Here is a 12,870-nt window from a genome sequence, read left to right as displayed (position 1 = left end):
ACCCACTCCAGTATTCTTGGGCTTCCCTTTTAGCTCAGCTGGTAAATAATTCACCTGCAATGCAGGATACTTGGGTTTGATCCCTGGGCTCAGAAGATAACCTGGAAAAGGGAAAGGCTACCCACTCAGGTATTCTAGCCTGGAGAATTCCAAGGACCATATAGTCCATGGGGTCACGAAGAGTCAGACACAACTGAACAACATTCACTGATGGTTTTTCCAGTAGTTATATTTGGATGTGAGAACTGGGCCATAAAGAACGCTGAGCATCAAAGAACTGATGCTTTTGCACTGTGGTTTTGGAAAAGATTCTTAAGAGTCCCTCGGAGAGCAAGGAGATCAAAACAGTTTATCCCAAGGGAAATCTGGAAGGATTGATGCTGAAGCTGAAGCTCCAATACTTTGGCCACCTGATGTGAAGAACTGACTCATTAGAAAAGACCCAGGTCCTGGGAAAGATTGAAGGTGGGAGGAGAAGAGGACAACAGAGGATGAGATGGTTGGATGGCATCACCAACTTGATGGACATGAGTATCAGCAAGCTCCAGTAGTTGGTGATGGACAGGGAAGCCTGGTGTGCTGCATTCCATGGGGACTCAAAGAGTCAGACACAATTGAGTGGCTGAACAGATGGACTCCATGTTCTATTCCTGATGATCCTTCAGCTCTTCCATCTCTCATGCCTCTCCCTCCTTCAGTCAGTAACCCATGCCTACTTACTCAATACCAGGTGTCATACTGTACTACTGTACTTTTCAACGTACTGTAAAATTAAAAATATCATTTGTTTTTGATTTTGTATGTATTCCTTTTGTAAAAGAAATATAAACCTTTTAGAGTACAGTATTATAGAGTTAATTATGTTAGTTGGGTACCTAAGCTAAATTTTGTTGGTGTTGAGAACAAATTAGACTTACAATGTACTCTCAAAATAGAACTCATTTGTATGTAGGGGACTTGCTATGTTTTATCTATTCATTAAAGAAAATGCATTAAGATTTATACCCAGAAATATGTTAGCAATTAATGTTACTGAATGAACTTAAAAGCAATAAAAAATGCATTTGTTTAAAAAGGTTTCCTAATTCATCTTTTATTAAAAACACAGTCAAAAAAATCTTTATTCCTAAAATAACAATTCGCTATAGTATATTAAGAACAAGTTAATGTATAATCTTCATGAGATATATACCCTTTATTTTTTCCAGGTATTACAAGCTTCATAACTCTGAGAAAATTAGTTTCTTTAAAAAAAAAAAACTCTCCCAATTTGAATTCTCAATATAGTTACATCATTCCTGTCTAAAATTATGATAATAGCCAGAGAGATAAAATTTTGAAATATATTTTTGAAAAATGCCTGTCAGATTTGGAAATTATAGAAAATGTAACTTAATTCCTTCTAGTAAAAAAACTGATTTTAAACGTAGAAGATGACTATTGATAATGAGGTTATATAACTATGTTAATTTTTTCTACATCAAACTATTTCTCACTTAGCATAATTTCACAAAGTCTTAAAGCTTAAGTTATTTACCTGATATCTACTCTTTCTGTTAACACTGAATAATTATTTTAATAACAAATTACATATGATATTTACTCTGAAAACTGCACAGCTATACTTTGTTTTCCTTTATTTTAATTTTTTTGCTCTTTATTTTTATTTTTTTTTTACTTTACAATACTGTATTGGTTTTGCCATAAAATAACCCTTTAATAAATTTTCATATGTTCTAAAATCATACTGTATATTATTTTTTAACTGAAATACATTTATTTATAATATTATATTGGTTTCAGGTGTATAACATAGTGTTTCAATACTTTCATGGATTCAGTTTAATTCAGTCACTCAGTCATATCCGACTCTTTGCAACCCCATGAATTGCAGCATACCAGGCCTCCCTGTTCATCAACAACTCCCGGAGTTCATTCAAACTCACGTCCATTGAGTTGGTGATGCCATCTGGCCATCTCATCCTCTGTCGTCCACTTCTCCTCCTGCCCCCAATCCCTCCAGCCTTTATGGATTACACACCATTTAAATCTATAATAAAACATTGGCTGTCTTCCTTGTGCTATACAATACATCCTTGATGCTTATTTATTTCATACATATTTAGTGTGTATTTCTTAATCCCCTACCTCAATCTTGCCCATCCCATCTCCCTGCTGGTAACCACTAGTTTGTATTCTAATAAAATTTCTGTTTTATTATTTACATTCCTTTTTTTAATTTTTGAGATACCACAAGTAAGTGTTACCATGGAGCATTTGCCTTTCTCCTTCTTATTTCACTAAGCATAATATTCTCTAGGTTCATTCATGTTGTTGCAAATGGCAGAATTTCATTCTTTTTTATGGTTTACATTCCATTGTATACATATGCCACATCTTCTAAATCCATTCATCTATTGATGCACACTTAAATTACTTCCATATCTTGACTACTGTAAATAATGCTGCAATGACACATGCAATGGCAATGGGACACATGCATCTTTTCAAATTAGTGTTTTTATTTTCTTCAGATATATACCCAGGAGTTTAGTCACTGGATTATCGGTAGTTCTATTTTTAGCTTTCTAAGGAAACCCCATACTGTTTTCCATAATGGCTGCACGAATTTACATTCACACTGATATTATGCAAGGGTTGCCTTTCCTCAACATCCTTACCAACATTTGTTATTTATGGACTTTTGGTGAAAGCGATGTGACAGGTCTGAGGTGATATTGCATTATGGTTTTGATTTGTATTTCTCTGATAATTAGCAATGTTGAACAGCTTTTCTGGTTCCTGTGGGTCATCTGTATTTCTCCTTTGGAAAAATATCTATTCAGGTCTTCTGCTCATTTTTTTAATCATTTGGTGGGTATTGAGTTTATGAGCTGTTTATACATTATGGATATTAACCCCTTATCTATTATATAATTTAAAAATACTTTCTCCCACTAAGTAGTACTCTGTTTTGTTGGTGGTTTCTTTTGTTGTGCAAAAGCTTTTAATTTAATTATGTCTCATTTGTTTATTTTTGCTTTTGTTTCCTTTGCTATAGAAAACAGATCCAAAAAACATTACTACAATTTACACCAGAGTGTATTTTGCCTGTTTATCTGCCTATGTTTTATCCTAGAAGCTTTATGGTTTCCAGTCTTACATTTAAGTAATCTATTTTGAGTTTACTTTTACATATGGTATAAGGAAATGTTCTAATTTCATTCTTTTACATGTAGCCATCCAGTTTTCCCAGCATTGCTTATTGAACGGTCTTTTCTGTGATGTATATTCTTTCCTCAACTGTTGTAGATTAAGTGACTGTAAGTAAATAAGTATATTCCTGGGCTCTGTATTCTGTTCAACTGAGCTATCTGTCTGATTATGTATAAGTACCAGTCTGCTTTAATTAACGAAGCTTTGTAGTATAGTCTGAAGGCAGGGAGTATGATTCCTTCAGCTTTGTCCTTTTTTTCTCAAGATTACTTTGGCAATTCAGGATCCCTTGTTATCTCATTTGAATTTTAGGATTATTTCTTTGAATTTCATTTAAAAAAATGTCATGGGTAGTTTGAACAGAACTGCATTAAATCTGTGGATAGCTTTGAATAGTATGGACCTTTTAACAACACTAATTGTTCCAACCCATGGACACAGGATGTCTTTCCATTTCTTTGTACCATCTTCAATTTGCTTCATCAATATTGTATAGATTTCTGAATACAGGTATTTCACTGTCTTGGTTAAACTTACTCTTAGGTATTTTCTTTTTGATACAATTTTAAACAGAATATTTTCTTCATTTCTCTTTCTTATAGTTCATTGTTAGTATAGAGAAAAGCAATAGATTTCTGTATATTAATCCTGTACTCTATATGGTTACTTAATTCATCTATTAGTTTTAACAGCTTTTTGGTGGAGACTTCAGGGTATACTATACATAGTATTGTATCATCTGCAAAGAGTGATGGTTTACTTCTTCCTTTCCAATTTAGTTGCCTTTTATTTATTTTTGTTATCTGATTGCTGTGTTTAGGATTTTCAACACGTTAAATAGAAGCAGTGAGAGTAGGCATTCTTGTCTTGTTCCTAGTTTTATAGAAAAAGCTTTCAGCTTTTCACAATTTAATATATTAGTGGGGTTGTCACAAACAGCCTTTATTATGGTGATATGTTTCCTCTATGCCATCTTTGCTGAAACTTTTTATCATGAATGTTGTCAAGTTTCCTGCATCTACTGAGATCATGTGATTTTTTATTCTTTCCTGTGTTAATGTGGCATATTACATTGACTGATCTAAAGATATTGACCAATTCTTGCATCCTTGGAGTATATCCCACGTGAACATAGTGTTGTTTTTCAGTTGTTAAACCACATTTTCCTCTTTGCAACCCCATGGACCGTGGCATGCCAGGTTTCCCTGTCCTTCACTATCTCCTGGAGTTTGCTGAAATTCATGTCCATTGAGTCAGCACTGCCATTCAATCATCTCATTTTCTGGCACCCCCTTCTCCAGCTGCCCTCAATATTTCCCAGCATCAGTGTCTTTGCCAATGAGTCAGCTCTTCCAATCAGGTAGCCAAAGTATTGGAGTTTCAGCTTCAGCATCACTCCTTTCAGTGAATATTCAGGGTTGATTTTCTTTAAGATAGACTGGGTTGATCTCCATGCTATCCAAGGGACTCTAAAGAGTCTTCTCCAGCACCACAATTTGAAAGCATCAATTCTTTGGCACTTAACCTTCTTTATGGTGTAACTTTCACACCCATACTGGAAAACACATAGCTTTGATTCTACAGACTTCTTTTGTTGTCAAAGTGATGTCTCTGCTTTTGAACACACTGTCTAGGTTTGCCATCACTTTTCTTCCAAGGAACAAGTATTCAGATCCTTTTAATGTACTGTTGGACTTGGCTTGCTGACATTTTGTTGAAGATGTCTGTATCTGTATTCATCATAGATATTGGCCTGTAGTATGCTTTTTGTGTTGTGGTAATGGTCAGCCTCCTAGAATAAATTGGGAGTGTTCCCTAGTTTTTTTGGAATAGTCTGATAAGTATAGCTATTAACTTTTCTTTGGTAGAATGACCCTATCAAATTGTCACATCCTGGACATTCTAGGAATGAGTGAACTAAGATGGACTGGAATGGGTGAATTTAGCCCAGATGACCATTATATCTACTGATATAATGGAGAAATGGAATAGCCATCATGGTCAACAAGAGGTGAGGTGAAGACACTCAGACGTGTCCGACTCTTTGTGACCCCGTGGACTGTAACTTACCAGGCTTCTCTGTCCATGGGATTTTCCAGGCAAGAGTGCTGGGGTGGATTGCCATTTCTATCTCCAGGGGATCGTCCCGACCCAGGGATCTAACCCGGGTCTCCCGCATTGGAGGCAGACGCTTTAACCTCTGAGCCACCAGGGAAGCCATGATCAAAAAAAGAGTTCATGGTCAGCATAAGAGTCCAAAATGCAGTACTTGGATGCAATCTCAAAAAAGACAGAATGACCTCTGTTCGTTTCCAAGGCAAACCATTCAATATCACAGTAATCCAAGCCTATGCCCCAACCAGTAATGCTGAAGAAGCTGAAGTTGAACGGTTCTATGAAGACCTACAAGACCTTTTAGAATTAACAGCCAAAAAAGATGTCCTTTTCATTATAGGGGACTGGAATGCAAAAGTAGGAAGTCAAGAAACACCTGGAGAAACAGGCAAATTTGGCCTTGGAGTACGGAATGAAGCAGGGCAAAGGCTCATAGAGTTTTGCCAAGAGAACGCACTGGTCATAGTAAACACCCTCTTCCAACAACACAAGAGAAGACTACACATGGACACCCCTAGATGGTTGACACTGAAATCAGATTGATTATATTCATTGCAGCCAAAGATGGAGAAGCTCTATACAGTCAACAAAAACAAGACCCAGAGCTGACTATGGCTGAGATCATGAACTCTTTATTGCCAAATTCAGACTTAAATTGAAGAAAGCAGGGAAAACCACTAGACCATTCAGGTATGACCTAAATCTAACCCCTTATGATTATACAGTGGAAGTGAGAAGTAGATTTAAGGGACTAGATCTGATAGACAGAGAGCCTGATGAACTATGGATGGAGGTTCGTGACCTTGTACAGGAGACAGGGATGAAGACCATCCTCATGGAAAAGAAATGCAAAAAAGCAAAATGGCTGTCTGGCGAGGCCTTACAAATAGCTGTGAAAAGAAGAGAAGCGAAAAGCAAGGGAGAAAAAGAAAGACATAAGCATCTGAATGCAGAGATCCAAAGAATACCAAGGAGAAATAAGAAAGCCTTCCTCAGTGATCAATGCAAAGAAATAGAGGAAAACAACAGAATGGGAAAGACTAGAGATCTCTTCAAGAAAATTAGAAATACCAAGGGAATATTTCATGCAAAGATGGGCTCGATAAAGGACAGAAATGGTCTGGACCTAACAGAAGCAGAAGATATTAAGAAGAGGTGGCAAGAATACACAGAAGAGCTGTACAAAAAAGATATTTATGACCCAGATAATCACAATGGTGTGATCACTCACCTAGAGCCAGACATCCTGGAATGTGAAGTCAAGTGGGCCTTATAAGGGGAGGGAGGTGGGAGTGGGGTTCATGTTTGGGAATGCATGTACACCCATGGTGGATTCATGCAAATGTATGGCAAAACCAATACAGTATTGCAAAGTAAAAATAATAATAATAATAAAATAAATAAATAAATAAGAAAGCATCACTAGGAACAAAGCTAGTGGAGGTGATGGAATTCCAATAGAGCTATTTCAAAGCCTGGAAGATGATGCTATGAAAGCGCTGCACTCAATATGCCAGAAATTTTATAAAAAATCAGCTGTGGCCACAGGACTGGAAAAGGTCAGTTTTCATTTCAATCCCAAAGAAAGGCAATGCCAAACATTGCTCAAAGTACTGTATAATTGCACTCATCTCACACACTAGTAAAGTAATGCTCACAATTCTCCAAGGCAGGCTTCAGCAATACATGAACTGTGAACTTCCAGATGTTGAAGCTGGTTTTAGAAAAGGCAGAGGAACCAGAGATCAAATTGCCAACATCCACTGGATCATCGAAAAAGCAAGAGAGTTATGACCAACCTAGACAGCATATTCAAAAGCAGAGTCATTACTTTGCCAACAAAGTCCATCTAGTCAAGGCTATGGTTTTTCTAGTGGTCATGCATGGATGTGAGAGTTGGACTATGAAGAAAGCTGAGCACCAAAGAATTGATACTTTTGACCTGTCGTGTGGGAGAAGACTTTTGAGAGTCCCTTGGACTGCAAGGAGATCCAACCAGTCCATTCTCAAGGAGATCAGCCCTGGCTGTTCATTGGAAGGACTGATGCTAAAGCTGAAACTCCAATACTTTGGCCACCTCATGCAAAGAGTTGACTCATTGGAAAAGACCCTGATGCTGGGAGAGATTGGGGGCAGAAGGAGAAGGGGTTGACAGAGGATGAGATGGCTGGATGGCATCACCAACTTGATGGATGTGAGTTTGAGTGAACTCCGGGAGTTGGTGATGGACAGGGAGGCCTGGTGTGCTGCGATTCATGGGGCTGCAAAGAGTCGGACACGACTGAGCAACTTAACTGAGTATTATGAATTTCTATATCTCTGTGGCATTGACTTATCAATCTTGCTTATCTTTAAAAAAATAGTTCTTGATTTCACTTATTTTTTCTACTTTTTTCCCTCCTGGCGGAGGTGGGGTGGGGGGCTCTGTTTTATTTATTTCCTCTCTGATCTTTATTATTTCCTACCTTCTGCTGACTTCAGGCATTTTTCTTTTTCTAATTCTTTTAGATGATATATTAGGTTGTTTAAGATTTCTCTTGTTTCTTGAAGTTGCTTTTATATTGCTATAAACTCTTTTATACTGTCTTTGCTGCATCCCATTGAATTCTAAAAGTTGTGTTTTTATATTCGTCTAAAGATATTTAGTGATTTCCTCTTTGATTTCTCCATTGATTCTTTTTTTTTTTTTCTTTCAGGATATGTAGTTTAGTTGCCACATACTTGTGTCTTCCCCATTTGTCTTCCCATGATTGATTTCCAGTTTCATACTGTTGTGGTTCAAAAGAATGCTTGATATAATTTCTATCCTGTTAAATTTGCTGAGACTTTTTTTATTGCCTAGCATGTTATCTATCCTGGAGAAAGCTCCAGCTACATCTGAAAAGAATGTGCATTCTTCTGGTTTTGGATAGAATGCCCTGTAGATAGCTATCTACATTTTCTGTTTGGATGATCTGCCCATTGATGTAACTGGAATGCTAAAGTCCCCTACTATGACTGTATTACAGTGAATTTATCTCTTTCTGTCTGTTAAAATTTGCTTTATATATGTAGGTGCTTTTATATTAGGTTCATGTATGTTAATAAACATTGTATCCTCTTCATGGAACAACAGACTGGTTCCAAATAGGAAAGGAGTGAGTCAAGGCTGTATATTGTCACCCTGCTTATTTAACTTATATGCAGAGTACATCATGAGAAATGCTGGACCGGAAGAAACACAAGCTGGATTCAAGATTGCTGGGAGAAATATCAATAAGCTTAGATATGCAGATGACACCACCCTTATGGCAGAAATTGAAGAGGAGCTAAAAAGCCTCCTGATGAAAGTGAAAGAGGAGAGTGAAAAGGTTGGCTTAAAGCTCAACATTCAGAAAACAAAGATCATGGCATCCGGTCCCATCACTTCATGGCAAATAGATGGGGAAACAGTGGAAACAGTGTCAGATTTTACCTTTTTGGGGCTCCAAAATCACTGCAGATGGTGACTGCAGCCATGAAATTAAAAGACGCTTACTCCTTGAAAGAAAAGTTATGACCAACCTAGATAGTATATTCAAAAGTAGAGACGGTACTTTGCCGACTAAGGTCCGTCTAGTCAAGGCTATGGTTTTTCCAGTGGTCATGTATGGATGTGAGAGTTGGACTGTGAAGAAGACTGAGCGCTGAAGAATTAATGCTTCTGAACTGTGGTGTTGGAGAAGACTCTTGTGAGTCTCTTGGACTGCAAGGAGATCCAACCAGTCCATTCTGAAGGAGATCAGCCCTGGGATTTCTTTGGAAGGAATGATGCTAAAGCTGAAACTCCAGTACTTTGGCCACCTCATGTGAAGAGTTGACTCATTGGAAAAGATTCTGATGCTGGGAGGGATTGGGGGCAGGAGGAGAAGGGGACGACAGAGGATGAGATGGCTGGATGGCATCACTGACTCGATGGATGTGAGTCTGAATGAACTCCAGGAGTTGGTGATGGAGAGGGAGGCCTGGCGTGCTGCAATTCATGGGGTCGCAAAGAGTCAGACACGACTAAGCAACTGAACTGAACTGAACTGAACTGAATGGTCTTTTTTGGCTTTTGTTACAGACTTTCTTTTAAAGTTTATTTTGTTTGATGAATATTGCTACCTCCGCTTTCTTATCATTTCCATTTGCATTAAATAGATATTTTCATCACCTCACTTTGAATCTGTACCTTCAGCTTTGAAGTGAATCTCTTGTAAACAACATATCGATGGGTTTTATTTCTCGTTTTTTTATTCAGTCAGCCACCCTATGTCTTTTGGATAAATGAAGCATTTTGTCCATTGACATTTAAAGTGATTCCTGATGGCTATGTACTTACCACCATTACTTGTTTTGTGCTTGTTGTTGTTGTTTCAATTCTTTTCTTTTTTTTTTTTTCTTCTTTTAGTTTCTTCCCTTGTGGTTTGATGGTTTCCTTTCGTATTATGCTTGTATTCCTTTCTCTATAGTTTTGCTTTCTTTTTCAGTTTTCTGATTTGCTGTTACCAGGTTGTTCATATAGTTGACTGATAACTGTATCTACTTAGGTAAAATTGGTAGTCATTTGAGTTCAAACATATTCTAAAAGATCTACATTTTTTTTACTTCCTGTATCTGTGTATTTGCCTTATTTTATATCTTCATCTCTTAACTTTTTTTTTTCAATTAAGATAGATGTTACATTTTCATTTAATCTCCATACTATCCTCTCTGAGTGGTTGATTTACATTCTTTACTGTATATTTTCCTTTATTAGTGGGATTTTTTTTCCTTTCCTATAAATTATTACATTTTGTTGTAGCCTTTTCTTTTCCACTTAGAGGAAATCTTTCAATATTTCTTTCAGGATTGATTTAATATTGATGAACTCCAGCTTGATTTTGCTTGTTTGAAAAGTTCTCTCTTTCTCCAATTCTGAAAGATAAGCTTGCTGGATAGAAAAGCTGAGGTTGTAGGCTTTTCCTTTTTAGCATCATAAATATATCATGCCATTCCCTTCTGACTTGAAAAGTTTCTGCAAAAGTCAGTTTTTAGCCTTACATTACTTTGTATGTGAATCTTAATTTTTCTCGTGCTGCCTTTAGAATTCTCCATCTTTAATTGTGCCGTGTTAATTATGATATGTCTTAGCGTGGTTCTCTATGGTTTCACCTTGCTCTGGACTCTCTGTGATTCCTGCAGCTGGATATTTAATTCTTTCTTTAGTTTTGAAAAATTTTCAGCCATAATTCACCATATACATATTTGACTCTTCTCTCTTTCCTCTCCTTCTAAGACCCATAAAATGCAATTGTTTACATGTTTCATGTTGTCTTAGAAGACCCTTAAATTATTATCATTTTAAAAATTTGTTCTTGTTGCTATTGTTCTGATTAGATGTTTTCCATTAGTCTACCCTTCAGATAATTTAGGCCTTCTTCCCTATCACCTAGTCTGATGTTAATTTCTTCTATTGTATTTTACATTTTGGTTTCCTTAGGTCTGGTTCTTCTTTATAATTTCTAATTTCTTATTAATATGTTCACCTACTCTTTTCCCTTGTTCAGTTAATATTCTTATTACTAATGCTTTGAATTCTTATATGGTAAATTATTTGTGTTTTCTTGGCTTTTTTTCTTTTTTTTTTCTTTTTTCCCTTGTTCTTTTGTTTAGCATCTCATTTTGCTTAACTTTCTCTTTCTCTATGAAATTAACTGAAACACCTATCTATATTGATTTTGGAAGAGTCAAGAGTTTCCTTGTATTTTGTGTGTCCCTTTACAGTCTCTGTATGCCCAAGGGTTTTGGTGGGAGACCCTGATCTGAAATGAGCATGAGTCAAGTCCCTCCCCAGGGTATAACGGCAGTCATTACCTTGGTGGGAGCCAGAGCTGGAGACAGAGGGGATAAAGCCAGAGCCAGGTGTGAGTCAAAAGTTCTCCTGCACTCAGTGACCAATACTGCCTTATTGAAGGAAGGGACTGATCCCTAGGTGCTGGAGAAAAAGCCTTGAGGGTCAAGTCTGACCTGGTTCCATTCTTCTCAATATGTTATCTGCCCCCTCCCAGAATCAGCACCTTCACCCCATAAAGGAGAAGTGCTAAAGCAAGAGTGGCTGAAAAAGGCACCCAATGTGAGCTGATCACTCATTGGGATATTCCTGGCATGTCAAAGTTTCAAACCACTCCTCATCTGCTGCCTCTGTGAGAGTCAGTAATGGCTGCCTTTGCCTCTTGCAAATGTAGTACCAGGTCCAAGTCAACTCTGCCCCACCACAACTGTACACTCTCCTTGACAGTGGCATCCTTTGCCCTAGAGGGGAACTGCATCATGAAGTAAGGCAGGCTAGGAGTCATTCATTATATAGCAAAAAATTAATCAGTAAATGTATTGCTATTTCCCCTCAATAACTTTCTGAAAGATGTAACTGAAGATTAAAATGAAGGCTTAAAAATTCTAGGTACAGTATGGCTAAGTGAATGTTTACAAACACTTGATTTTACATTCAATTTTCCATGAACTATTTTTTTAAATGGCATTATATCTCTGATTGCTACATCTATATTATTTGAAAATGAAGAATTCTTTGAAAAGTTATAGTAAGCTAGAAATGCTAAACTTGAATTAAATGCTTATTATATGGTTGGCATGGGAAGATGGCGGCAAAGACAAAATCTGATGAAAATGTCCGTCAAAGGATACCTTGTTCATGTTCCAAAATTATTTTTCATTTCCTAAAATCTTCAATTATTTATGATTACCTTAAGAAACTACCAACTTAACTTCTTAAATCATTAAAACACTCAATATTTATCTGAATCATACATTTTCTATATATTGTCAAAATTTGAAAAAAATCATGAAATGATCTGATTACAATTGCTGAGGAGTTAAACCTAATTTCTCATTATTTTAAATCACACTTGCTTGTTAGTGGCTTCAAAAAATGGTAAAGATTCTTAATGTCCTTTCCTAGTAACATTTAGTATCTAGGTCAAACAGTATGTCACTACCAAACTGGATCCTATAAAACATTTTCTTATTTATGTAAAGCTGAAAAAAAGGAGTATATACAATCTTATAAGAAGGATAAAGCATATCTATGCATAAGATGGATACACAGAAATATTCTGAGAATAAGGGATTCTCTGACAATATTGAAGATGATTCATATTAAAACAATGACTCTAGGACATTCATATATACATTTATATATATATTTATTTCATATATACACATATATATACATATATACGTGTGTGTATATACATATTTATATATGTATAAAAGTTATACATATTATATATATATATATATATGACGTGATGAAATGCCTTTTAGCAGAATAAATAGCTACCCAAGAATAAATATAAACACTAGATAAAATATCAAAGTGAACATAAATGTGTAATGAAAATAAGATTAATATTTTAAAGAGCAATTAAAACAGCCAGAATCTGAAGGACCAAGACACCAGAAAGAAGCAAAGTGTAGAGAAACACTAAAGATTCAGTGTGCAAAGCAGAGATTTAATTTTTACTTTTTTATGTTAGATGC

The sequence above is a fragment of the Ovis canadensis genome, chromosome 4 (genome assembly GCF_042477335.2).
Source record: "Ovis canadensis isolate MfBH-ARS-UI-01 breed Bighorn chromosome 4, ARS-UI_OviCan_v2, whole genome shotgun sequence".
Taxonomy (NCBI): domain Eukaryota; kingdom Metazoa; phylum Chordata; class Mammalia; order Artiodactyla; family Bovidae; genus Ovis; species Ovis canadensis.
This window is presented reverse-complemented; position numbering follows the sequence as displayed.